This window comes from Bombyx mori, chromosome 24, assembly GCF_030269925.1.
Source record: "Bombyx mori chromosome 24, ASM3026992v2".
Lineage (NCBI taxonomy): Eukaryota > Metazoa > Arthropoda > Insecta > Lepidoptera > Bombycidae > Bombyx > Bombyx mori.
In genome coordinates, this window is record NC_085130.1 from 4,687,901 (window position 1) to 4,712,369 (window position 24,469).

General features: G+C 38.9%; 1 protein-coding gene across 1 annotated transcript in view; it reads left to right on the top strand.

The window, feature by feature from the left end:
* The first annotated feature begins 3,395 nt into the window (after positions 1-3,395).
* The window catches only part of LOC101739776 (irregular chiasm C-roughest protein), a 109,489-nt gene continuing 88,415 nt past the window's right edge, over positions 3,396-24,469 (top strand). Inside the window, exon 1 of the mRNA XM_004924864.5 lies at positions 3,396-3,679. The gene's annotated coding sequence lies outside the window, so the exon portion shown is untranslated. The remainder of the gene's footprint in view (positions 3,680-24,469) is intronic.

The window sequence follows — 24,469 nt, forward strand, 5'->3', positions numbered from 1 at the left end:
TTGAAATTTACACACGCATCAAGGACTGATGCCAGTGCAATCATTTTATAACTTCGCTCCTTTATTCTGACCAGTATCGATAGGATGAACAAAAATATGAAATTAATTATTAGTTCTGTTTTTTTTTATCTACATACATTATTTGCTTAGTAGGTCATCATCATCATCATCATCATCATCATCATCAGCCCTTATCTGCCCACTGCTGGACATAGGTCTTCCCCAATGCCTTCCACATAATGCGGTCCTCCGCCTTCCGCATCCAACGACTTCCCGCCGTGCGCACTAATTCGTCAGTCCACCTGGTTGGAGGACGCCCCACGCTCCTGGTACCCAGCCGTGGCCTCCATTCGAGGACTTTCCTCCCCCACCTGGCTTCGCTCATGTCGTAGGTCATGACGAATTTATATTCTTCCCATTTCTGTTTGTAAATTGAATTACTATAGTTTACCAGTACCAGTACCGATAAAGAAAAGAAATGGTATTTTTTTAAGTTCAAAAACAAAAGACAAAAATCATTAGGTGCTTTAAAGGCGTTTAACCCTTGAGGTGTCAATGATTACATTAGATCATTGGACGAACGCTATTTATACAAAACTAGCGACCCGCCCTCGCTTCGCTTCGGAAACATTAAAACACACATGAAACCAAAAAATAAAAAATAAAAAATAAAATAAAAAAAGTAGCCTATGTTCATCAGGGACAATGTCGGCTTCTAATGGAAAAAGAATTTTTCAAATCGGTCCAGTAGCTTCGGAGCCTATTCGAAACAAACAAACAAACAAATTTTTCCTCTTTATAATATTAGTATAGATAGTTGTCTATTATTTCATTGTTGTCAAAAATATAGACCGTATCTATTACGGCAGTTTTCACCAATTTATATTAAATATTTTACATCAAACGAAACGGGTGAATCATCTGTTCATAATAATTAGTCAATATGTGAAGATTCTTGATTACTATCTATACAAAATATATAAAAATGAATTGCTGTTCGTTAGTCTCGCTAAAACTCGAGAGCGGCTGGACCGATTTGGCTAATTTTGGTCTTGAATTATTTTTAGAAGTCCAGAGAAGGTTTAAAGGTAGATAAATATAAAAATGCTCGGAATTAAATAAAAACTAACAATTTTGTTTTTCCTTTGATGTGTCCCCCGTCGGACGGATTCGTTTTGTTTGTTTTAAGTTTATTTTATACAAAAGTTTAGGTCTTTTATTTATCGATTGAGGAACTACGAAGTCTGCCGGGTCAGTAATTCATCATAAATATTTTAACAATTAAAGTAATGTTTGAGTATAGTTTAAGATCTAATGAAAAGGCTACTATCGCCTATATCGGCCGCAAAGGTTTCAAGGTAGGGTCAGCGCGGATTAGCAATATGCTCTACTGCTTTTTAGATCGAGAATTAGGTAGTAAAGACAGCTACCGTTCTGATACCACGGACATACGATGGAGCGAAGCTATTTCTGTTTGGAAAACGACTGGGGTTGCTTTTTATTGCCCTCAAAGGCATACGGGTGATGATTAGTCACGATCAGTCTAGAGAACGTGAGCAATGCCCTGGGCATATTCTGGCCACTATCGTCCAGTGTTATCGATACCTGTATCTACCGATTAATATCGTTAAGATACCAACAAACACCCGGTGTGCTTGTAAAGAACCGTACCGATTTTCCCAATACGTACTTGACACAACATCACGATTGACTGGCAAGATGAAGGAATGACATCGTGTAATAAAAATTATATTCGCAAATATATCAATTTCTGTAATAGCTGGTGGTAGAGCGCCTTGTTAGCCCGCAGAACCAAACAGTGCTCCTACATAAGACCGCTACTTACTATGCTGCGAAGCAGTAATTCATTCTGGTTCGAAGGGTGGAATGATTTTATTTAAAATTGAGACTTAGATACCATGTACTGGTGGTAGGAGGTATTGTGAGTCCGCACGGGTAGGTACCACCACCCTACCTATATCTGCCGTGAAGCATTAACGCGTTTCGGTTTGAAGGTCGGGGCAGCCGTTGTACTATACTGAGACTTTAGGACTTATATCTCAAGGAAGGAGGCGTCATTTACGTTGTAGATGTCTATGGGCTCCGGTAACCACTTAACATCAGGTGGGCCGTGAGCTCGTCCACCTAACTATGCAATAAATAAAGAAAAATAGATGTGGTAACTATTTACATAATATACAACTATACAATAAAAACAGGAGTCAGATATACATAGCAGTCAGGGATACAGACATAAAAAAGTTCTTTTTATTTTAGATATTAAACTTATCAAGAATATAACTCTCTACAAAACAGCGGCTTGGCTCTGCCACTGGTATTGCCGAGGTCCATGAGCGATGATATCCACTCACCACCAGGTGGCCGCATGCTCGTCTGCCTGCAAGGGCAATAAAAAAAAATCCTATTCAGAGAAAGATGTTCACTTTCTTTAAAAAAAATAATTTGGAGATAAACACGAACTCACCACGAAAAACAACACCCTATAAATTACACCAATTGTAACCGCAAAGCAATGGTCTCGCCAAAAGTGTCACAGTCTAATCGAATATAAGCAAATTGAATAACAAGCATTGTAGTTTGCTGACACCGACGATAAGAATTAAATTACTCTGTGGTCAATTTAAATGAAGGATTTTCATATTCGAAACGCACACGGTTTATAGCTACAATTGTACCACGTTTTTGAGGCTCTGCAGTGGTGAGAGAAAGGGACAGATGCACGCGGAGGCTCTAAGAGGGAGCGGGACGTCGCTGTTATTGCACCGGTAGCGAGGAGTGAAAGAGATCAATAATGAGAGCCACGAGGAGTTGAAAAGGGATTTCAGATTAAGGTCGTTGTCGACGCAAAGATTAGGTCGGCGTGGAAATTCATAGAAGGGTTACGCTGTTTTTTCTTAATACCCACTTTAATTTTCTCCCGAGATTTATGTAGTTTTATTTCTTTTGCGCCATTACACGCTTAGTCATCTTTAAGTAATGAGTCCGGTGTTATGTTATTGCTCACAAAAATTTGCTATGAATTTTAAATTTGATAACGCCAAATAAACGATTAATACAGTTTAGTACCAATTAAACTTTATTAAAGTGTAACACAAATATAAATGTAAGTAATAAATATAAGATATACTTAGAAAATGAATTCCTTTTTAAAAATTTTTTGATCTTTATCATTGTAAACATGAAAATAAACTTAATATAATGGTCATATCCATCTATCGACAAATAAAATAAACTTTCAAAGTACAAGCTGACCTTTTCATCTCTAACCTTATCATTTAACTTTCCTGAAGAAAATTGCCTGTGAACCTTTCTACGGCCTTGGCTACTCTTTGACCCGAAGCCTGGCCGGGGCAAGCGAGCTTCCATACGCCCCCAGTTCACCGGCAGAGCAACAACCGTCGGGTAGCTCCAGCCAGTACGCGGCATTTCGAATATCGAACGACGTGTCAGTGTGTGCGTTAAAAACAAAATAAATTTCGAACGTTTTCGAACAGAATTCGAAATTCGAATTTAATAAATAAACCATTGTGGTGTTGTTAACTTTTCTATATTTTTTTTTTGTTTATGTGTGTTTACATTGTGTTTATGTTAACGTTGAAATTTTAATGTTGACGACGGATTACATTCTGTGTTTACCGTGAGATTTGGACGAGGAAAGGTTTGTATTTTTTACGTTACTTATTTATTTTTAAAAGCTTCGGTGTATTTACTGGACAGTGTCCCGTTTTTGAATCCAGAATGTTTTCAGAATGTAACAATTTCGAATCAAATTTAAGGTGTTTATTTTTTATTTATTATATAAGAAAATTAGATCTCAAATAAGCAATGGTATATTTTACATTTTAAGTTAAGCCGCAACAAATATTTTAAATAAATGATTAAACAGGGGCATTTTCTTTTTTACTTCATAAATAATGTTTGTACGAGAATTTTCTTAGATAAACTAAGGCACAAATAAAAAACAAACCACATTGAACTTCGGCTGTTTTTATAGTTATAAAAAAAACAGTGACTGACTGACATACTCAGAATAAGCCCTGAGCATAGAATTGGAAATTGGAGGAAATTTGATTACCCTAGGACGTGCAATCAGGACTTTTTGAAGTTGCCCCTCTAAAATGAATAATTGAATGAGGAAGCATTTCGTAATTCTCTAAGAGACTAAAAATAGCACATGTCTCATTATTTTTGGAATACAAATTCGAATTATGTGAAGGCTTTTGTGTTTACTACACAAATAAAATAATAAATAATATATATAAAAATTTACTGATGGGTAGGACCTCTTGTGAGTCCACACGGGTAGGTACTACCGCCCTGCCTTTTTCTGCCGTGAAGCAGTAATGCGTTTCGGCTTGAAGGGTGGGGCAGCCGTTGTAGCTATACTTGAGACCTTAAAAATGATATCTCAAGGTGGGTGGCGTATTTACGTCATAGATGTCTACGGGCTCCAGTAACCACTTAGCATCAGGTGGGCTGTGGGCTCGTCCACCTATCTAATCTATCTATCTATATAATATATATGTATATATATTTCGGATGCCTCGGAGTTCAATTTTAAATTTTGTATCGATATTTTTCGTGCTATTTTTTCCGAAATTAAACTATTGGAAATTAATTAAAAAAGCATATTAATTAACATCATTTACTTATAGCATTTATTTGAGTACAGTATTTCGGTTAATATATAATATTAAGAAGGTGCGAAAATATTCGGAATTCACTATACGACATATTATTATTAGGTTTATTGATATTTCACAGATTTATTGTCTTCTACAAGTGCCTTACGTATTAATCAATACTAGAGGTCCCGCAGTAGTCGAAATTCGACTATAATTAGTTGGAATTGTAAGTTATTATATTACGATTGTATTATAAACTTCTATCATCAAAAAAATTCATCTCAATTTGACAACAGACGTCAAGAACAAAAGTTTGACAATAAATAGTATGCATGCGTGTGTGCGTCAGATACATGGTATGTAGTGTGTGTAATGTTTTCTTTATTGATTTAATGTATCTTTTATGCATTATTTAAAAAAAAAAAAATTAGCATTGTGCACTTCTTCTCTGCATTCTCTATAAGTGTGGAAAATTTCATACTCCTCCGTTTGCGTAATTTTCGTAAAAAGGGATACAAAGTTTTTGCTTCACGTATTAATATATAGATACCTATACATTATCACCTTAACTACGCTTAATGCTCGTAGTGACGCGTGTGACATGACCCCACACCTGGGTACTGATATCCTTGTTCTTTTAGAATATGTGGATGAGAAAGCTCGTGTTCTATTTCTGCCGCGTTCTCATTAATTATATAATACATCAGAGTTTGAAAGGTGAGACGGTTATTATGATTATCCTATACTTTCGAGTGGGCTTCGGTAAGCGCAACATCAGGCGGACGTTAAATAAATCTCGTAAATTTTGAGGGAAAATTAATTTCGATGTTAGAAGAGAAATTTATCGACCATGCGTCGCTGCGTGATTAGCTTAATTAACAAGATTGTGACCCTTGACATGTTTTATATTTGGTTAATTGCAAACATTTAATGGTAATTTTAAAAGACTTTTCGAGCTGAAGTGCTTCTTCGCAACGTCGTGTTAAGAAGGTCGGCGAAACGGAAATTGTGCTCAAAAAGCGACACTAAAAGAAATAAATATATAATAGATAAGTCAGATTTCGCGTGTGAGCGAGATAGAAATAATACTTGTGAAGGTTTCACTGTCAACTTTTACTGACATACTCAGAACCCATAAAGATGAATGTCAACTGGATTCGAAGTCGAGTCTTAATTGGATACACGGCATGCAATCTCTACCATACCCTTTTAGGAGTAAATGTGCCAATAAAATTGGTATCATCTCAATCTAGGGTAACAAAAATTAGCAAAAAAATATATATTTAACAATAACTGTACACATCCGCTAAGCAGTTTCCGTGTGAACTGATGATTAAGAATTTCTCAGTGAAATTGGTTAAATAAAAGTTATGTGGCCTGGATCAGTCCAATCCGAAGCACAATCAGATAAACATGACTGAGCGCACAGACGACAAACAAAGAAATAATTATTTTTATACATTCGATTACGTAGTACAAACGATAGAGTCTGCAGATTGTCCTGCAATACGTCACAGTAATAAGCTATCACTATAAGCACTTGCCTCTACATTCGAATTTCCCGTCAACAGCAATCAGTGCGATGTTTCAAAACGTGACGTCATCAAATCACAAAGCCCTCGTCCCGAGCCTTGTCATGAATTAATGAGAGCTTACAATTTAAGTGTGAAACGTATTGGATTTTTGTTTTGTATCGATAGTGGAAATGGTTTTAACCTGAAAATGTAGATTGGCTAGACTAATAAACAGCATAAATGGGAAAATCGTAAATATTGGGCTAAAGAAACTGTTGAGTTTGACTTCCATTTTAACCTTTAGGTGACTTGGAAAAATATATTGGTGATACCCACACGGAACTGAGCAGACAGGCCGCCGTTAGACAAACTGGATTATTGGTGTCTCCAAAATATAAATTGCGCGTAGATCAAGAGAACAGCAAGAAAGGTATTCTCGCCAAATTATCAGTGAGCCAAATCTGCGGGGAACATTTTCTTCGCAAATTACCCTCTACTGATCTAACTAGACCCGTGCCATGGGCCTGCCATGTGTAGATTTACATGTCGACGCAATAAAACCAAATTGAAGTAGTCCCCAAAATTTATAATTCCCACCCGATCCGATTTTTTTGTTATTAATATTATAAAAATGCTAAAAAAATAAATAAAGATATTGTGTATCAATTTTAAAACTGTTGTGACTTAATGGACAAGTCACCTGATGTGTTTGTTTCGATCGACTATATACCGGTGCCGATCTTTCTAATGAACTACATGTTAACAAAGGCTTCTATGATGAAGGCATAACATTGTCTAATAAGTCTAACCCGCAAAGCTTATAGTGCGTGAATACTGGACGGTAGGGCGTATTGTGAGCTCACATGGGTATATAGCACTGTTCGTTCTATGTCTGCCGCAAACCAGTTTGGTATTAAGGGTAGGATAGCCGGTATACAGTACTATAGAAACTAACCTCAGCAAGGTGAGCAATCATGGTGTGACAATATATTTCACAGGACTTCGTCAGCTCAGTCATTCGTCTTAACACAAAAAAAGATTTAAGAGCCACACTCGAAATCAATTAGAAATTATCACTTTCCTTTTTTACGTCAATACATCATTCAAGGAAAACCTTATTACGTGCTATGAGATTTTAGTTAAGATAAATCAACCAATGAATCTATTGGAGGTCTGAGAAATAAAACAAACGATATTATTGGGATTGTAGACGCATGAAAAAACTCGAAAAGCTTGACTCCTTCGTTCCACCGCGGTTCGGCACGTCGATTCTCAAACTTAGAAAAATATTTCGCTGTTGGATTAGAAAAAAAAAAACGGTACGGTAGCCGCCCGCACCTGTTGGTCAATTATTCCCGGTAAGGGACTCTTACAAAAACTTGTCGGTCTGCATGTGACGGGCTGGGTGCGCTACCATAGGTACGATTGGTTCGACTTAGTTTGTAAATTCTCACTTTACTATGCATGTTTACTCTTTTTAATAATAACTAGTGATTCCCCAGTAGTCGAAATGCAACTTTAATGAATTGTTATTATAACTTTGAAATTTATTATGTTTCTATTGTCGAAGACTTATTATACTTCTTTAATCACAGATTTCGCCAAGACTAAACTATAGACAAAAAATATTAAAGACAATCAGTATTATTCTATTCTCAATTAGACCACAGAGTATTTTATTTTGGGGCACCGGGAAAAATTAATTACCCATATACTTTGTTTGAATTCGAAACATGTATTTTATTTTTCATTGCGGATCCTGCGAGGTTTTTTTTTACCACTCGTTTGCTAAGACTAAGAGACTGTTCCAGCTACACGCGAATGAGTGCGAGTCATTCTATGAATTGTATACGTTTTCCGGTGATCATTAAGCAACGTGGGTCAATTTAGAGCAATGAACAATAGAATTAGCTCAAATACAACGGCGTCACAACTTTCTCCTGTGTGGTAGCAGAAACAAGGCAAAAATTATTATCTCGACCGAAAAAACCAGATACCTTGAACGACGATGTTGAATTCGACCGGAAACGCGGACTCCATCTTCCTGCAGTCACAAGACTCATGTGAAAATCGTTCATCTACAATTATATGAATTAATACGTGAAACAAAAACTTTACTTTTTTACTGGTAGTAAGGCCTCTTGTGAGTCCGCGCGGGTAGGTACCACCCTATCTATTTCTGCCGTAAAGTAGTAATGCGTTTCGGTATGAAGGGTGGGGCAGCCGTTGTAATTATACTTGAGACCTTAGAACTTATATCTCAAGGTGGGTGGCGCATTTACGTCATAGATGGGCTCCAGTAACCACTTAACACCAGGTGAACTGTGAGCTTGTCCACCCATCTAAGCAACAAAAAAAATCAATTTTTATGAAAATTGCGCGGAGGCAGGGGTTTGAAATTTCCCACACTTGTAGAGAATATAGAGAAGGAATGCAGAATGTAAATTCTAAAAAGTTTTTTTTTTAAATTACGCATAAAAAATAGTTACATTCAATCAATAATAAAAAACATTACGCAACCTACCATGTATTTGACACACACACGCGTGCATACTATTTGTTTATTGTCAAACTTTTCTTATTGCCTAGAGTCTGTGGTGAAATTGAAAATAGATTAAATATTTTTTGTCTTTATTAATATTTGTCTAAAGTGTAGTCTTGGCAAAATCTGTGATTATAGAAGTATAATAGTCTTCGACAGTTGAATCGTAATAGTGTATTTATAATTTCAATTAATTATAGCCCAATTTCGACTACCGGAGGACCACTACCTATCATTATCTCACGAATCACTTTCGAGATAAATTAGTTTCGATATTTCCAAAACGAATCGAGTTTAGATAATGGTAGCTCCCCGTTTCAATTCCAAAAGTCCTTCAAAGGTTGCTTTTATTTGAACCAAGATCGGTTACGCCTGTTATTTTTTGTCGACAACTTATTTTTAACTTCTATCATCGTCCATTCAGTGTTTAAGTGTGAAGTTATGCTACGCTACTCGCTCTTTATGAAATCTTCGTAAGAATGAACGAGATAGCCTTAGTCTTTGCGTGAGAAAGGGATTCAAACTTTTTTTTCAAATACATTATATAGAACTTTTTTCTTTTTGTGATAGGTGTAATTATGAATGTTGATCTACTTCCGATTTTAGTTGTAGAATCTCTTTGAAACCGTAATGTAGATGCAAATGTTTACGCATTAGCTCCATTTTGGCTATCCGTGCTTTTTCACCAACCTGCTCTGTTTCTCTGTAACACTAGAAGAATCAAGTCAACTCAACTTTTTTATAATCATCACACCTACAGATCGCGAAAACCGAAGAAATCTATGAACAAATAAATAAAATTGGAATGTCTGTTTGTAATAATAAAATAACCACTTTTTACTAAATGCGTAAGTATGTATACCACAGTACATAATATACAATTTTTTTTTGTCTGTCTGTCTGTCTGTTTGTCCCTCTCTCGGTTTGTTCCGGCTAATCTCTGGAATAGCCGGACCGATTTTGACGAGACTTTCACTGATAGGGGGCTGATGATATAAGGAGTAACTTAGGCAACTTTTTTAGACTAGCTTCGCCCCGCAGCTTCGCCCGCAATACGACAATAACCGCGGGTAACATCACGAGACTCAGCTATCAATAATAAAATTTAATGTTTCCGAAGCGAAGCGAGGGTGGGTCGCAAAATAATATTAATCGGAAGGGTCAAAGAACTGTCAGCCCACCGACCGTAAAAGATGCTTGAGTTACACATTGGTTATGCTACACAAAAATTCAATCAATATGCAAATACATTAAATAACAAAACACAATGCGCAAAATCATCAAATCTAAGTTCATATGCGATAAGAGCTAGCTAATGTGTACCGGTCGAGTGCATACAATAGAGAGAACGAAAACACGAGGTTTCTACAATCGCTTCCTTCATAAATTCCATATAGGTACGAACGGACAATTAAAATTTATATTTCAATTTATATTTTGCAGTAATTTAAATTGGGTTAATTTTTATTGCAAGCCGCATAAACCTGTCCGTTGAATATATTTTTTTATTAGTGCCAATTTCCTTGGCGTGGTCATGCGATTATGGTTGAATATTGTGTGGCAATAACCTTTCGGTACCTTAGCACCGTGAGCGGTTTTATAGACATCTACGACGTAAATGCGCCACCCACCTTGAGATATGAGTTCTAAGGTCTCAATTATACTTACAGCGGCTGCGCCACCCTACAAACCGAAACGCATTAGTGCTTCCCGGCAGAAATAGGTAGGGTTGTGGTACCTACCCGCGCAGACTCACAAGAGGTCCTAACACCAGTCTGGGGAGAGAAGAGCAGAGTGGGGAGAGTCTCTGAAGAATCCTTTAAAACTACCTTGTCTTTGGAACTGCAACCGAGATCGTACCATCAACTGTTCATCCAAATCGTTTTTCCAGAGATCTTTTTTGGCATTTACTATTTGAATCTGGAATGGAGTTTCTCCATGGTACTTCCTGAGCCCCTGGTATATATATCCTTCTTCAAACGAGGTTTGAGCAGAGTCCTCTGCGGCAGACAGCAACTTGGCTGTGCCCCTGGTATTGCTGACGTCCATGGGTGACTGTGATCAGTCACCATTCGGAGGGCCGTATGATTGTCTACCTTCGAAGGCATAGATAGTTGTTCATTATTCGAAAGTTCAATGAGTCATTGGATAATAGTCCGCTCCGGCAACGCTCGGGTCTTTAACAAAAATTTCAACGATATTTTACGTCGTTTTATTTTTTTAAATAAAAGAACACTTATTGTGGCATAATAGTTAGACATATACTGTCGCGACACTTTTTGTAAATAATAATGTGTTCTACAAAGTCTTCGTACATTGTTTTATTCTATCATCAATAGTTTTCGTAGGACACGCGATGTAAAGAATATTTTAGGTAATTATTTAAACCTTGTCACATTATTGGTAAGAATCCGTAATTTTTTTCAAAAAATATATAACCTATAACCTATAATAAGATATTATGTCACTTGGGAATAGTGTAGCTTCCAAACAGTGAAAGAGTTTTTCCAAATTGGTTCAGTAGTTTCGGAGCCTATTCAATACAAACAAACAAACAAACAAATCTTTCCTCTTTATAAAATTAGTATAGAAGTATACATTAGTTAATAACCTGAAAAATATCTATATTTTGAATAAAAATGTTTCAATATTTGTGTGTCCACGCGGTTTCATGCCATTCATGGGGCTGTGATTGATACTTGATATAGGTACTTATTGTTAAAACTCTAGGGAACATTTCCATGGTAGTATCATCGATCGAGTAGCTTCAATAAATCTATATTTTCATTACAAACAGCTGAAACCTTATACACTATTATAATGATTTTTTTGACGTCAAGAATACTCATTTTTTTTTAACGGTTAACATCTATTAGGCTTTGTGTACTCCTTTGGGGATTGGTTCTCAGTAAGGGCTATTCTATTGAGTATATAAAAATATGGTGTACATAAGTTTGATAATTGTATTTTTATGCCAATACACTGTTTTAATATAGAACGCATTCATTAAAAAGTGGTTAGAAAACCGTTAGTCGGAATACTAGACACATTCCAATCGCCCACGCTGGCGTACGATGCTGTTAGGGATGGGCAAATACAATTCAGACTTAATAACATTTTTAAATTTATGTTATTTCGTAGGCTAACAATAGGCGTGAGCACTCGTGAGCATGCATCACCATATTTAGTATTTAGTTTAGTCGTACGCACGTACTATTACAAATCTGCTTTGAACTATACACGCATTCATATTACATGTAAATGGTGTACCTATATCTATTTATTGTATGTATATATTTTCTTTAAGAATATATTGTTAATAGTAGACTGCAATCATACCAGCTGTATCTTTTATCTTTTCCAGAATTTCTGTAAATTAAACGGTTGTCTAGAAAAGATCGTGTTTACCGATAAGATCGCCTATTGTACAAATGTATCTACTTGTTGACTGTTTTTTTTAATGTTAATTGTGTTTGGCTGGGCAATTAAGTTTATTTTCTCTCTCTCTCTCTCTCTTTCTCTCTCTCTCCCTCTTTCTCTTTCTCTCTTTCTCGCTCATTCTCTATTTGAATTGTAGTTGTAATTTCGTATGTAATGGAGATGCCGCATGTGTGGATCACATGTGGTAATAGTTTGACATCATATTTAACCATTGAGCAGTTTGGTCAAACTGAATTATTATCTATATATTAATACGTGAAGCAAAAACTTTGTATCCCTTTTTTACGGAAATTGCGCGGACGGAGGAGTATGAAATTTCCCACACTTATAGAGAATATAGAGAAGGAGTGTAGTGTGCTAATATTTTTTTTAAATTATTCATAAAAAACACATTAAATCGATTAAAAAAACATTACACACACTACCGTGTATTTGACACACACGCATACATATAATTATACTCTTTGGTTATGGTCAATTGTCAAACTTTTCTTATTGTTTAAAGTCTGTGGTCAAACTGAGAATAGTTTTTTTTTTTCTTTAATATTATGTACTTTTGGCGAAATCTGTGATTATATTATAGAATTATAATAGTGTTTGACAATAGAACCATAATAATCCTTAAACATTAAATTTCAATTAATTATAATAGTCGAATTCCGACTATTGCGGGACCACTAGTATAAACAAATACTTTAAGGTATTTTTACTAGAGTTATTGAGTAAGATTTTTTAAGTCTAATTTAAGCTTTATCAAAATGATTATTATTCACTAAGCTAAAACCAGCCAAATGGTATACCTTGTTGACTAAAAAAAAAACTCCATAAAAACTGGGTTTGTCTACAATTTGTTATGTTGTAAAACAAGATTTAACGGAACCGTGGCACAAAAACATTGTAATGCATTTTACGGGTCATCACAAATTGGTAGTTAGCCACACGCCACGGACTAGAAAAGAATGGTGGGTTTATAGTTTTACACGGCCTCAGCGGTTCCAAAAACTATTATTTAGGATGATCATTTTTCTGTATAGGTGGGCGTTTATGATTAGATAAGGACACACTAAAAATTTTGTAGCCTTCATAATAAATGTAGTGTCAACTATCAAATATCGTAGTCTCTTTTATCTTAGTTGGATGGACGAGTGGTTAGCGTGGTGTTAAGTGATCACCGGAGCCTGTGGATGCAGCAACCCATCCCATCAGCTACGGAAGATGTGAGCATCGGCAAGAGTAGCTTGACTCCATGAAAGCGCGTCAGGCCCATTCGGCAAGCGACATTTGTGCTTAGTGCGAGCTTTTTAACGTTCTCTATAACATAAAAGTTAACTCAAGTTTAGTCTCTAGTCTTCATCTTCTCTTCTTAGTCGAATACTTCATTGCTGAAGGTCGTGTCCCTGAAAGCCCTTCGTGGCTCTTTGTACCATCAGCTTCCATTTGCTTCGGTTTTCGGCTTCTCTCAGGGCGTTCGCAACAGAGAGTCCAGTGAGCGCAGTTATCTGATCCGACCAACGGTTTGGTGGCCGGCCCGCGGGTCTTTTCCCTTCTACCTTGCCCACCACAATCAATCTAGTCTTCATATAATATTTAAATGTTAGATAATTTATACACATATACATGTGTATAATGTTAAAACATACTTAATTGGCAATGCGATTTTAAAATAGTTTGCTTATGTGAAAGGCAGAAAAAGAATGGCTTTATTAGTCCGAACGATGCGGTGATTAGAGCAAAAATAAACCTTAAACTCACCATTGGTCGTATTTATAGAAAATAATTAGTCTCCAGAGAATCTAGATTTAGCGATTGATATACGTGAATGAACACGGTTAATGATGGATATACTAAACATGTCATTTCAGATTCCCCCAATCCACCGTTCGTATTGAATTCGTCGAATGCGACAAAGGGATCGGCGAGCAAACTAGCCCTCAGACGGTCGGATCGGCGAGCAAATTAGCGATTCCGATCCAGTGGTAGATTCTGCGAAGCACTGCTTTTTTTTTTATTGCTTAGATGGATGGACGAGCTCACATCCTACCTGGTGTTAAGTGGTTACTGGAGCCCATAGACATCTACAACGTAAATGCGCCACCCACCTCGAGATATAAGTTCTAAGGTCTCAGTATAGTTACAACGGCTACCCCACCCTTCGAACTGAAACGCATTACTACTTCACGGCGGAAATAGGCGGGGTGGTGGTACCTACCCGTGCGGACTCCTAAGAGGTCCTACCACCAGTGAAAGGGCTAGTGTTAGCTTGCCAGGCTGAGCCCCGTGAGCTCGTCTACACGCTCGATAAACTTGGCATATTCCCTCGAGATTACAAGGATAGGTAGAAAAAAAACATAACATTAATGTAATCACTGCAACTAAAGCTTAACGCCTACGCGCCATTCTTTACGTATTTCGAACAGTTACTGTTGCGATAATAAATCGTCATGTAAAACTAATTGATACAAAAACTGTCGCCAATTAACGGCACTTTTATTTCGCCTTTACGGGTAATAAAATAAGATTTATATCAACAATCGTACGATTGTAAATATTTAATTTTTATACGAACGCGATTGCCCACGCAGAGTATGGCTGTACCAAAATATTGAGAACCAGTTTTGATTCTTTCACAGTACATTATTGCGTCGGACATGACGGGTCTTAAGCCTTTGAATTATTACTTCAACGGTGTATGTGAACTTGGCTAAAATAGAAAAATCCATACGGATTTTTTTTTTATTGCTTAGATGGGTGGACGAGCTCACAGCCCACCTAATGTTAAGTGGTTACTGGAGCCCATAGACATCTACAACGTAAATGCGCCACCCATCTTGAGATATAAGTTCTAAGGTCTCAGTATAGTTACAATGGCTACCCCACCCTTCGAACCGAAACGCATTACTGCTTCACGGCAGAAATAGGCAGGGTGGTGGTACCTACCCGTGCGGACTCCCAAGAGGTCCTACCACCAGTATTAAAACGTTATCAGGACAAATAGTTGAGCCGAAAGCTTACAAGAGAGATGTTGCGTCAGAAATTTCGTTTGAATGCTTAGGATGGAATTATGGAGTTTTTGGGATTAGAGTTCTAATTGCGCTTGTATGGAAGTTTCAGTGTTATTGTTGTACTCGCCTACTGTAGCAACGGTTGATAGTGGCCGTGTCCTTAGTTCACAATTCATTACCGTTTCTACCATAGTCGCGCCCAGATTATTAAGGAAAAGCCTGTATTGAAGATTGATAATTCTAATGCTGTTGAATTTTTGCTTTTAAAATAGATAGCCAATTTTACGTTGCAGTATTTAATACTAATAACATCATTCTCAAACGTGTAGAGATAGGAATCCTTTTGAAGGATGATCTGTTTGGATAGCCTGGCTGCTGTATTGACGAATCTTAATTAATATCTGAAATTCGAGAACTGTTGTTAGATTATGAACTAATTATCCGATAACTTTGGATTTTATAGAGAGCTGTGTGGAGTGAAGCGCTCTTGTGTATGAGAAATATAATAGTGAGCAGGTAATTTTAAAATGTTGTATAGCTAATCAATCTAAGTTATACCTGCTTATCAATATAAAAGCAGATATTATACCTAAGAAAAAAAAAAAAAATTCGATTCAATTTTCAAATTAATTTAATTAATGTATGTAATACTTATTCAACTTGGCAGTATTTTTTATGACATAGCATAATAACATTTTATCAAAGGAGTAATCTGACCGACTATCTAGCAACGAATGTTTTTTGGAAGACGATAAAGCTCACTGGTGGTAGGGCGGCTTGTATGTCCGCACCGGTAGGTATCATCACCTTGCCTATTTCTGCAATGAAGCAGTAATGCGTTTCGGTTTGAAGGGTGGGGCAGCAGTTGTACTATATAGAGACCTTAGAACTCATATCTCAAGGTGGGTGGCGGCATTTACGTTGTAGATGTCTATTGCCTCCGGTAACCACTTCATATCAGGTGAGCCGTGAGCTAGTTCATCAAACTAAGCTATAAAAAAAAAGAAGAATAGTGTAGCCTTTGAGCAGGTACTAGTGAATATATCGGATTTGGGTTTCTTTACATTTGTCTTATAGTACTGTTACGCGTTGGGGTTCGGGATAAATAAAATTCCACCGAAGTATAAATTAAAACTATCACTTGGAACAACACTTCGTTAACACTTTAAAATTCTCAATTCGCTTCTTCCGCTTCGCTTCAGGTGATCGGTTCGCTGTTTCGCTTCGAGTAGTTCCGATTATTAACTCACTGCGTGCCATCTCTGCAACGCTTTTATATCCAATACGACATCCCTAGAATCGTCAAGAACATTCCTCACAAGTCGAGTACTTTTGATGTGTGTTTCCGCTATCTAATAATAGATGGCGATATACTTCTCGAGCGTTCTAGATGCTACTATATCCTTCGATATTCGTTCGACTATTCGGCGATAGATAGCGTTACTTTTACCGGCGTAACAGTACTTTTTTTTAGTATTTTCAACTATTGGTTAACAATTAATGAGAAAACTTGTAATATTCAAGGTTGAATTTGAAATTAGGCAACTTTAAAACTCTTAAGCACGTCCCGAACACTTCATGGTTCATATCGGGTAAGCAGCCTTGACATCTGCGACTTTAGCAAACACAAATAAAACTGCAAGTTTGCTCTTTTCTTGGATCTTAATATTTCATAAAAAAAATTATACCGTGAAAAGATACTTCGCCTTGACGATCTAGAAAACAATCGAAATAAATCGTGTTTTTGGACACGGCTTAGCCAAATTTTTATATAGGGAACGAATTTACGGTTACCGGAGCCCATAGAAATCTACAACGTAAATGCCGCCATCTACCTTGAGGTATAAGTTCTAAGGTCTCAGTATAGTTACAACGGCTGCCCCGCCCTTCAAACCGAAACGCATTACTGCTTCACGGCTGAAATAGGCATGGTGGCGGTACCTACCCGTGTGGACTCACAAGAGGTCCTACCACCAATAGATAAGTTTTATCGATCATAGCTTAATTCGGCACTATCCACCCAGTTTGTTGATGTCGGCTGATTTCAGGGTAGGCATCAGCCGCGTGGATGGAAAATGAAATATAAATGCGTCATTGAAATCACTTTGCGTATTGAATCCGATTCTTTCGTGTAAAAACCAAACGTCGCAACTCCTTTGGGTCATGATTTTAAGTTTCATTATAATTTGCGTAATCACTGGTGGTAGGACCTCTTGGGAGTCCGCACGGGTTGGTACCACCACCCCGCCTATTTCCGCCGTGAAGCAGTAATGCGTTTCGGTTCGAAGGGTGGGGTAGCCGTTGTAACTATACTGAGATCTTAGAACTTATATCTCGTGGTGGGTGGCGCATTTACGTTGTAGATGTCTATGGGCTCCAGTAATCACCTAACACCAGGTTAGGCTGTGAGCTCGTCCATCCATATAATCCATATAAAAATTTTGAAGTCGTCGTGGTCTAACGGATAAGACGTCCGGTGCATTCGCGTTGAGCGCGATGCACCAGTGTTCGAATCCCGCAGGCGGGTACCAATTTTTCTAATGAAATACGTACTCAACAGATGTTCACGATTGACTTCCACGGTGAAGGAATAACATCGTGTAATAAACGTGAAACCCGCAAAATTATAATTTGCGTAATTACTGGTGGTAGGACCTGTTGTGAGTCCGCGCGGGTAGGTACCACCGCCCTGTCTATTTCTGCCGTGAAGCAGTAATGCGTTTCGGTTTGAAGGGTGGGGCAGCCGTTGTAACTATACTGAGACCTTACAACTTATATCTCAAGGTGGGTGGCGCATTTACGTTGTAGATGTCTATGGGCTCCAGTAACCACTTAACACCAGGTGGGCTGTGAGCTCGTCCACACATCTAAGCAATAAAAAAAAAATAAAAAAAAATATAAGCTATAAAAAAAAAAGTTTAGGTCCCAAAAAATATCAACATTAAGTTATACTACCCCGATCTAAGAACAAGAAACTAGTAATGCTTTCACCGTGAATTATCGAACCCGATATCAACGCTACAATTTCTGTAGCTATTCTCGTAACTAAAGTTTAGCAAGCAGTTGCATCAGTCTATCTCTGAGTCAGTTGGCAATCTTATCCGTTAATATTTTTTCTTGCGTGCTCCAAATTCTGTTTCTGTGTATAGTTAATTTGTTTTCGATCGAAAACATTGATTGTTCGTTGCGAAAATAAGTTTTTAGAGAACTTACGTAAAAAACGTTATTAGAAACTCGGAAAAGAGTGAATAAGTGAGAGAGATGAAAGATGAATGATTAAAGTGGTTAGCTTTTTTCTGTGTTTTCTGTGATTTTTTGTTAATATGGTAGATGATGAGTTCGCATTACAATATTTCTTTTTCCGGTTGCAATTTAATTCTAATATAATTTTACAACTTCAGTAGTCGTCGTGGCCTAAAGGATAAGACGTTCGGTCCATTCGTATCTAGCGATTCAACGGTGTTCGAATCCCGCAGGCGGGTACCAATTTTTCTAATGAAATACGTACTTCACAAATGTTCACGATTGACTCACACGGTGAAGGAATAACATCGTGTAGTAAAAATCAAACCCGCAAAATTATAATTTGCGTAATTACTGGTGGTAGGGCGTTTCGGTTTGAAGGGTGGGGCAGCCATTGTAACTATACTGAGACCTTAGAACTTATATCTCAAGGTGGGTGGCGCATTTACGTTGTAGATGTCTAAAGGTTCCAGTAACCACTTAACATCAGGTGAGCTATGAGCTCGTCCATCCCTAAAAACTTAGTAATTTTAATAAAATTTATTTTATATTATAATTTACTAATCTGTCTGTTAACTGATTTCTTTTTATTTTAGTAGCTATTAAAGAGCTCTGATACTAGAAAATTCTGGAAACAATTTCATTCCTCGAAAATTTAACAATGAAACAAAAGAGATAATTGTAATAGATAAAACGACACCAAATCTTGAGGTGTCAATTATCGAATTTCAATGAGCGAATATTAGTTTAATTTAGAGGAAATCGTTAATAAAAAAAAACTACTTTCTGTCCTTTTTAATTGTTCTAGATGTTCAATTCGTCGACTTGGTATTAAGTGCCTACTCGTGTACTTAGTGCGAGTTTTTTAACGTTCTCGATAACGTTAAAGTTAACTCGAATTCATATGCAGTTGGAACAGCGCCCTTAGAGGCAAACGTAGGTAAACGTTCCAACTCCATACAAATTTGAGTTAACTTTTACGCTATCGAGAACGTTAAAAAACTCGCACTAAGCACACTGAACCTACAGACATCACAACGTAAATGCTACTCCTCTTCTTAACTTGAGGTCGAATTCTAAATGTAAATTACCAAGTGTATGTCACCCTTTATACCAGAACATATGGTTGAGTAGTGGTAGAAAAACACAGAATGCAAAGCAGTCGAGGTCGGAAAACACGTCATTTCGGATCCTCCCGATCCACTGATGGGGCTTTTAGGTACCTCAAGCACCGGTCATCGTTCTCGTCGAACCCGTCGCTTGCGACGAAGGGCTCGACGAGTAAATTAACCCACAGACAAAGCCAACTGAGTTTTCGCCGGATCTTCGCAGTGGGTCGCGTTTCCGATCCAGTGATAGATTCTGCGAAGCACGGCTCTTGCTATGGTTCGTGTTAGCAACATCGTCAGGTTTGAGCCCCGTGAGATCACCTACTAGTTAAGGTTACGCTGAAATAGCCTCTCAAGGCTATCAGCTTAGGTAGGAAAAACAAAAACGTAGTTCTGTCTACCCGTGCTAATTTACAAAATGGTAGTAGGGTGATACTGCTAAGTATCAGTTCTTAAAGCATCGTGGTTAATTAATAATTTGGATTTGATTCTAATACACAACTCGCATAGCAGTGGGTCGCGTTTCCGATCCGGCGGCAGATTCTGCGAAGCACTGCTCTTGCTAGGGCCAGTGTTAGCAACACTTCCAGTTTGAGTCTCGTGAGCTTACCTACAAGCTAGGTCAACGCTGATGTAGCCTCTCAAGGCTATCAGCATAGGTAGGAATTAAAAAAAAAAGTCAGAGCTGTCAACTCAAATAGTTCTGTTACTGACGTTATCACGTAAATCTGTCGTCCGTAAACCGTCTTTACAGACAACCAATTATTATTTTTTCTTTCCTAATTTGACTCTGGCGGGATTGGTAGATAAGTGACAATATGAAAAATTACTCTGTAAGCTCTCGCTAATAAAATAAAAATAGAACAGCCCGGAGGCACCAAAAATAAAGAACAATAAAAACCCACTTATCTTGTATACAAAAATATAATAATAATTTGCGGTGATCTTTTGTAATCTTGCTCCCGCCCACTTCTTCTCGCAGACGTGAAGATTCAAGCCGCGTATCGCGATAACCTTATCTACCCACTTTGTGGTCTGTGATGTGTTTTCAAATTTGATTAATGAAATTGAAGTGAAAATTATCGTTGGTCGTGTTGTGAGCTCGCCCAAGAAATGAGTACTAGAATTGGCGCCGTCAGCGCAAAACTGGCCTAGGCCACATTTGTTCATATTCGCGCTTTTATGTTGCAATCTATATAATACAAAAACTTTGTATCCCTTTTTAAGAAAATTGCGCCGACGGAGGAGTATGAAATTTTCCACACTTATAGAGAATATAGAGAAGAAGTGCACAACGCTAATATTTTTTTAAATAACTTATAAAAGATACATTAAATCAATAAAGAAAACATTACACACACTACATACCATGTATTTGACGCACACACGCATGCATACTATTTATTGTCAAACTTTTGTTCTTGACGTCTGTTGTCAAATTGAGAATAGAATATGGTTTGTCTTTGTTAATATTTTTTATAGTGTAGTCTTGGCGAAATTTGTGATTATAGAAGTATAAAATACAATCATAATAGTGTACAAGCTTACAATTCCAATTAATATAGTCGAATTTCGACTACCGCGGGACCTCTAGTTTATTTAAAACAATAAATTTTGATGGAAAACCGGCCTATCCCGGTTTTATCTATAGACAACAGATTGTAAACATTATTTTTGCGAGTATTATTACTGCTTACGAAACAGTGTAAAAGTAAATTCAAACTTCATTATCTCCGTACTAACTATGATATGCTTAGGTCACTTTTGTGATGACGGCCTCAATTACGATGCGCACCAAATTCTGTTTTCCAAACCAGATTGTATGGTGGTAGGATTACTGGTGGTAGAACCTCTTGGGAGTCCGCGCGGGTAGGTACCACCACCCTTTTTTCTTTTTTTTTTTCGGGTAGAGGGCCGAACCTCCTACGAGGTCCCCGCGCAAAAGGGGCGCGCGGGGTATGTGAGACTCAACGATCTGCATGGTGTTGTGAGCAGACCGCGGGCCCAAGGATTTTAGGACCCACCCACTAAACGACTCCCCTGCACTCTTACACCCGACGTCCGATCCCCTCCGAGGTCAGAACCCGGATGAGGTAGGGGGGCTACCGCGGTCAACACTACAACCAGACGGCGCGGCTCACCCCAAGGACGCCCAGCCGACGGAGCCTTCGAGGCGAATCGAAGGCTCTGAAACGTCGGCCGTCTCGGTACGGCAGCCCGTCGGGCCGCCCAGACGGTGCCGCTGGTGTCCCGGAATACCCCGCTGGACCAAAACCAGCCTGCCGGGTCGGGACGCGATACACCGTCGACCGGTCGCTCTAATCACTCCACGGCGGCGCGCTAGAGTGCTGGTAGCGCGCCGCGCGGCCTCACCCCCTCAGGTCGCCCCTTGACCTTCACCGGGGGGAGGCCGCCACCTACAGGGGCCGGGACGTACGGGCGTATTCCCGCCTCCGGCCCCCGGCTCGACGGCGACGGATCGGTGCGGAAAGGGAAGAGCTCTCCCTCTCTCGCTCCGCCGCCTCCTTCTGCGATATGGTGGACTCGCAGAAGTCGAGCATCGCCTTCCAGGACGCCTCGCTGCCGAGCATCGTAGCCACGACGCGCGGCAGCGAGAGGTCCTCTCCAATGACCGCGACGAGGGCGGCGCGTTGCTCGTCAAATCCAGAGCAACGCGCCAATGCGTGTTCCGCTGTGTCTTCCTCGTCGCGGTCAGCGCAGTGGTGGCACTGCGCCGTCGGTTCCCTTCCGGCTATTTTGAAAAGGTACCGGCCAAAACAACCATGGCCGGTCAACATTTGCGTCAGCCGGAAGGTGAGGCATCCGCGGTCGCGGCCCACCCAGTCCGCGAGAACCGGGCGGACCGCCTCGACGGTACGGAGGCCGGCCGACGGGTCCGCCAAGCGGCGAGACCACGCCTCCAGCACGGACCGCCGAGATTGGAGCCTCCGCGCTCGAACTACTCCTTCGCCGGGGCGCCCTTCCCCCCTAGAACGAAGGTCGCTTCGCCACCGGTAATCGGCAGCGAGCGCCTCCGCCTCCAGGTCCCAGGGTGGCGCCCCGGCGAGCAAGCACGCCGCCTCGAAGGAGACGGTGCGGTATCCTCGGATCGCCCTGACCGCGATCGCGCGCTGCGGACGTCGCAGCGCCGCGACGTTCTTGCGGGTCAGGGCGTGGCACCATACGGGAGCCCCGTATAGTGAGGTACCACCACCCTGCCTATTTCTGCCGTGAAGCAGTAATGCGTTTCTGTTTGAAGGGTGGGGCAGCCGTTGTAACTATACTGAGACCTTAGAACTTATATCTCAAGGTGGGTGGCGCATTTACGTCGTAGATGTCTATGGGCTCTACTAACCACTTAATACCAGGTGGGCTGTGAGCTCGTCCACTGTCCACCCATCTAAGCAATAAAAAATTAAAATTAAAATTATATGAATGCTTAGTGGCTCCAGTAACCACATAACAACAGGTGAGCTTTTAGTTCCTTCACCCATAAAAGTCACTTCAAACTTTGTGCCACAAAAATGATGTACAGTTCAAAACATGTCAAAGGTAAACAAAAAAAAGAATACACTTACGATATTTTATTGGTGTCATACGAATTTCATCGTAAAATGTACCTTTATTTACTGCTATAAAGCTGAATATAGCCCACGGGATAAAAACGTACGTAGACATATTACAGGAATTGCTTTTAGCTTTTTCTACTTTCCATATGAATTCTATATTACGTTACATATATTCGTGAGTAATATAATTTTTTTATAGCACAATATAATATATCGTGCTTCATTTTTTAACAGTTTATTATATATATACAGTCGTGGTCAACTAATTAGGGACATTCAAGATAGTGAAGGGCTATAACCGGTTATGTACATTTAAATATAAAACCCTATTGATTTCTCAGCACCTATTATTTGCATAATGTGGTCCGATTATTATGCTATAAATGGCTGTAAATAAAATATTTAATAAATAGAAAAAGTATTTAATATCAAAGATTAAACATGTATTACATATTAAGGTACAATTCTGTAGTGGACATTTAATTAAGGACAGTAAAGTATAATGAAAAATACAGTTACACAAAACTTATAATCTTCAGTGTTATAATATCTTTAACAGCTCCATTTTATTATGTGTAAAATCAGTACCCAGTAGCAAAACCTTTGTTAGTAATTACCGCTTGACACCGATGTAGCATAGACATTATCAGTTTCTGACATGTTTCGACAGGAATGTTTGCCCATGCCTCACAAAAAGCTTCATGAAGTTCATCCAAATTTGTATTACGATAAGTGGCAACTTTTTTCTTGATTTCGTGCCAATCTAGCACCGATACAAACTGACTGGTAAGAAACGACTTGACTGAATGGGCGGTATGTTTCGGGTCGTTATCCTGCTGAAACGTCCATATAATAGGGAGATGCTCCTCAGCATAGGGAAGCATAGTTTCTTCCAATATTGCCTTGTATTGATGTTGGTCTAAGTTACCCTGAACTTTTCTCACAGGTCCCACTCCACGTCCAGAAAATGAACCCTATATTTTAATGTTTCCACCGCCATGTTTCACCTGTTTTTTTGTGAATCTTGGATTCATTTCCGCTTTTACAGGACGCCGTACATATTGCCTTCCATCTGAAGAAATCAAATTAACCTTGGTCTCGTCAGAGAAAAGTACATGTTGCCATTGGGCGTAGGTCCAATGTCCATATTTACGTGCAAATGCCAAACGAGCATTTCTATGTTCTTTCTTCAATAACGGTACTTTGCGAGCCACTCTTCCGAACAACCCTGCTTCTACCAAACGTCGTCAAACGGTCCTCGCAGATACACCGGCTCTTTCGTTTGCCCCAAACACTTCGTGTTTCATTAAAATAGAACCTAGAAACGGATCTTTCTTAGCTAACCTGGTTATCATTCTATCTTCTTGCGGAGTCGTTTTTCTCGGTCTTTTTGTTCTGGACAC